The sequence below is a fragment of the Pseudophryne corroboree genome, chromosome 1, assembly GCF_028390025.1.
Source record: "Pseudophryne corroboree isolate aPseCor3 chromosome 1, aPseCor3.hap2, whole genome shotgun sequence".
Taxonomy (NCBI): Eukaryota; Metazoa; Chordata; class Amphibia; order Anura; family Myobatrachidae; genus Pseudophryne; species Pseudophryne corroboree.
The window spans coordinates 389,102,638-389,108,090 of NC_086444.1; the positions used below are offsets into that span (position 1 = coordinate 389,102,638).

General features: G+C 38.0%; 1 pseudogene; it reads left to right on the plus strand.

Moving 5' to 3' along the window:
- The first annotated feature begins 1,060 nt into the window (after positions 1-1,060).
- On the plus strand, positions 1,061-1,179 carry LOC134948767 (5S ribosomal RNA; annotated as a pseudogene).
- The last annotated feature ends 4,274 nt before the right edge of the window (positions 1,180-5,453 follow it).

Sequence of the window (5,453 nt, forward strand, 5' to 3'; positions counted from 1 at the left end):
TTAGCAACTTCTCAAGATACCAGCAACTTTGCAAAATGTTTGAATGTGCACTATTTTTTTTCTTGGAGCAATGGATATATAATTTCCTTCCATCTCTGTATAAGGTCCAATGTCTTCAAAAACTCTCACAATCATGTATGGGGGTTATACCGCACAGTTGATAAGTAGATTTAAACAACAGATAGTTTATTTACCAAAATATACTGATAAAGGAAAGAAAATATTTTTTCTTTTTTTCTAATCGATCTCAATTTGGCGGTGCACCCAGAGTCAGTAGCAGAACATATTGGACAAAGGGAGAGAAAGAAGACTCTTTTGTGGGTGCACACGGCACCCGATTCCTCCGTTACACAGCATCAGATCTTCATAGAGACATCGACACGGGTAATATCTGCTTTCAGGTCACCCGTGCTATTAAAATTGTCTTCTTCCCTATATGCAATATATACCACTGAAGTAGTATTTAAAATTATTCATTACAGTGGCTATATTATTATTCTCTTATGATCTATCTTTTTGCATCATCAAATCTATCATAGCTTTTTTCCTTTGCAATAGCTCGTTAATAGTGACATCAAGTATAATATTCTAGTTGCTGCAATTTTGAGATTTATTCATTTCTCACTGTGGATCCTTTAATCCATTTAATTTAATTATCCAACAATTATTTCTGCCTATATTCATCTCATTTTAGAGGTGTATGTATTTTCATCAACTAATTAATGACATATATGCACAATTTCTGTGATAGATATTAATTACAATCAGTATCAACATTGTGATACCATTTACAGAATTTTTCTTCTTTGTTCTTTCTTCATATTGACTAGTTATCATCAGTTATTTATATGAACTATCGCTTTACAGCAAGCTTCATTTTCTGACTATCACTATAATTACGGGACTCTCACCATTGATTCAGGGGTTCACCTCTGTCTAACATTGGCAGCAGATCCCTCTTTTCATTTCATCTCCCCCCTCTCTTTGTACTCATGACTTTCCTCCACCATTTATGGTATTCATGAACTCTCATCAGTGATTCCAGAAGCAATCATCAATTATCTACTATCATACCACACTGGTAACGCCCGAATCCTTCCGATCTTGGAAGCTAAGCAGTGTTGGGCCAAGTCAGTACTCAAGTGGGAGACTCTTGAGGAATACCTGGTTTAGTAGAAAATTTTGGGCGGCCAGGCTCAGTGTCTAACACCGACAGCAGATTCATCTTTCCTTATTTCAATCTGTTCTCTATCTGTATCCTATAGCCAGGTGTAATCAATACAGCCGTTCATATCATTACCATTGAGACGCTAAGTGTCTAGCTCGACGTTAATAAATATACAGTTTAGGCAGCCAATTGAGACTTTATGGATTGACCATATATTTGAAAGATTGTAACCACCCAGACAGCTTTTGAACCATCATTTGACATTAACATCTATATTATCGGTTCCATTGTTTTTATGTATTCTACCCCCCTTTTTTTCATTTGCATATTCAACTACTATGTGTTTTACGTTTATCAACAATAAATATTGAATTTTAATCTATTCCTTTGATACTTTCATAAATATACAAGAGTGCACCCACAAAAGAGTCTTCTTTCTCTCCCTTTGTCCAATAAAACTCTCACAATGTAAACAACATTGACTGAAGACTTATATGTCCAATGACATCCTCATTTACTGTATACCGCTTACAAACTTGGAAAAGATGGACCAAGGGAAAAAACAGATACACAATCGTTTCAAAAGCCCCCTTCAGTATATCTTTATAACTCTATTTTAAATGTTAGCACTTAATTGATTGATATAATGTAAACAAAAATACTTTATACTGCAAAGAAAGATCTATATTTTCTTGGTGAAAGAAGTGGTTCTAGTTTCTCGAAATAGAATGAAAATGGGACAATAAAGACAACTTGAATGTTACATAGTAATTACCTGGCAGCAGGTGTAAGTTAACAAATCTTGTTGTTTGCTTCAGTAAAATGTTCTCGGCCATCTAATTAAAGTGTAGTCTGGCTTTATAAATAACAATGTAGCACCACTGTAACTTTGATGTAACTGAAGAAATCACTGCTACATTAGTGATATTGTGGTTTCTAATGATACCACAGCAGCACAGATGAAAGACTATAATTACACTACCACATAATATACAAATATCCCTATCAACCAGTACAGCGTATCACCTGGCAGTTAGACCTAAACCATAAAGTCATAGCTACTGTAGAACCGATGTATTGCTTTCTAGCACTCCTATTGAACTTTTCTGGACACTTCCAAACAAGCACTTTCTAATATGTGTGCAAGTTCTAACCAAAATGATTTTAAAATATATACATTTCTTATACACCCTTCCAAACCAAATCTTTTATAACTATCTATGTCCAAATTTTGCCTCCTATTTGAAAGACAAGAAGATACAGCATTAAAACGTATATACGCTTCCTTTGCAAAAACAAAATTTCCTTTCCCACAGCTTTGGATAAAGTATCTACTTACTTCAGCTATTTCTCTCTGTCCTACTAACTATCCACTTGTCTCTTTACCCCTACAAATTAGTGTATACCTATCTTCTATCTTTAAACAGTATGTATCTGTTTATTGTTATCAATTGGTAATACAGGTATATGTTTTTAAGCTAACAGTTCAATGTGCATTTCCATATAGATTAAAAATGCAGCTGTAGTTGATGTGCTAATTGGGACTAGTGGGTACATAAAGAGGCCATACTCAGGTTATGACACACCCCCTGATGTAGTCTGATGGTGATGAAACATGTTGAGCATGGTTTAGAGGACATTGAACATCACACACCACTTCCAGTAGTCGGAGACTGGGTGTGGATCGTTGGGTCGACAGTAACTAGGTTGACAGTCATTACGTCGACCACTATTGGTCGATGGTGACTAGGTCAACACCTGAAATAGGTTGACATGGTCATTAGGTTGACTTGGAAAAGGTCAACATGAAAAAATGTCGACATGAGGTTTTTATTTTTAAAATGGTGTTGTTTTCTTCGTAAAGTGACCAGGAACCCCATTTAGTGCACCGTGGCTCACAGGTTACCATTCCCAATCGTAGTCCACGTGGATCATAAAGTATGAAAAAGTTCCAAAAGTTAATAAAAAAACCACACCTCATGTCGACCCTTTCATGTGTCAACCTTTGCCATGTCGATGTAGTGACCATGTCGCCCTAATGACCATGTTGACCTAATGCATGTCGACCATTAGTTGTCGACCCAATGAGTTTCGATCTAAGTGTTGTCGACCTAAGACTTAATACCCCGGAGATAATCCAGGAAGTAAAGTGCACTGTGACACTGTGCTAAGCCAGTTGATTCAGTTACCCAGTGCTTTCCGGCAGCAGTAGTGTGAGCTGAATCCAAGTCTACTGAGTTTGTTTTATGATCGTTACTGCTATTTCTGAAGTACTGTATGTGAATTTGTGTTCCATGCTATGCTCACTTTCTGCGAACTCCATACTTTTGCATGTTCTGGATACATCCCACCTGAGGATGGGGCTAATTGGAAAGGTGCTGCACTATACCACATCATGACAACAACAAAAAACAGACTTAATTTCTGTTCTTCCGAATTTTGAGCATGTCCTTATTTTGTTTTGTTTTTTCATAATGTTTGTTTGTCTGCCTGTTTATTCCAGCATTACACAAGAACTACATGATGAATGAATTTGGTTGTGTTTTCACTATTGTATAGCTTAGTCATCTAGGAATAAACTTAGGTATGTATTATCTAAATGTTACATCAGGGAGAGGAGCAATAAAGGAAAAAACAGATGATTGACACTCAGATCGTGCAGTGTGCAGGCCCCTCGAGCCAACAATTACTATTTGTATGAACATATAATATCTGGAGGAACAATTATACTTCTAGGGACTGTTTATGAGCTATGGAGACACACTGTTTTTTCTTAATCTGAAATTGCACATGATCCTCAGATCCAAAATTACTACATATATCAATATAAAGGTGGCACTCATCGCTGCACCAAATAAGTAAGTCAAGAAGAGTCTTAGGGGTATATTCAATTAATGTTGGATCCATTCCGACATGTATTTGTCGGAATGGATCTGACAACCCCTATTCAATCCCATCTAAAATTCTACTTTTTCAAGTTGAATTTAGATGGAACCCAGAGGAGGAGAGGGGGGGCGAGCCACGGGGGGACAGCCGGCGTGCATACAGGGAGATCAGTGCTGCGGAGTAGAGCTGCAGCAGGATGTCACTCAGCCGCCTGACCTCAGCGTGCTGGTGCCGGGTGGAAGCTGCCGTGAGGTCAGGCAGGTGAGTGACATCCAGCTGCAGCGCTACTGTAGCGCTGATCTCCCTGTATGCCCGCCGTCTGTCCCCCCGTCTCCCTGTGGCTCCCCCCCTCGCCTCCTCTGGGTCCGCATCTCAGTCCGACATCATTTTGATGTCGGACTGAGATGGTCGAAAAGGGGGCCAAAACCTGTTGGATTTGGCCCCGTTTTTGACATCAACACGTGGATCGGCAGCTATCCCGCCAATCCACGTGCTTTTTGACAAGTCGAATTTATCGACTTGTCGAAAAATTTAGCAAAAAATTGAATAGGTCGAATCAGGATTCAACCTTAAAAAGTTGAAAACTGCCGTCTTTTCGACAGACGGCAGTTTTCGACTTCAATTGAATATACCCCTATGTCCTGAGACAGCAATAATGTCTGACTTTATGTTTCTAATCTACACTCCCTGTTTAAAGGGTGGCAGCCGTAATCCTGGTGACCGATGTTCAATTGTTCTGTTTTATTGGATCTGGAAAAAAAGTGAAAACAGCGCCTTCTAGTGTAGTATATAAGTATCTTTTGAACATTCACCAGTTAAATTACACCCTTGTAATGCACAAGTACCGTCATAAGTGGATAAATTGACTTTTTAAGCACACACGATGCATATTGGATTCACAGTTTGAACAGTATATTTTTCTTCTATAATTTGCATGTATATATACATGAAAATTTTAGAAGAAAAAAATAAGAATCACCGACTTCACACAAAGTGGGGTGGACAACAAAAGAAGAGTTTGCAGGAGAAGAGTCTAAACTCTGTATATAATCTGTCTAATAATCCATTTAATGATTCTGAAATGAAGCTCCTATCCCAAGGATTGTATTTTGTTCTGACTACCAGAAACAACAAATTTCAAAATACCATCAACTTACACAAATTTGGCCGTAGCCTTAGATTGAAGGAATTCTTCAGTGATAAACCCCTTGACACCAAGAAAACGGTGTTTAAACCTAAATCTCCTTTTCATCCGGTGTCATCCTATGCAAGTCTTAAGAATTTCCTTAGAATTTTCCAGAAAGATTTAGTTTAGTTATTAGACCAGCAGACAAAGGAGGGGCTGTGTTAGTCCAAAAGTGGTTCAACTACGACAATGAGATTATGCACCAACTGTCTG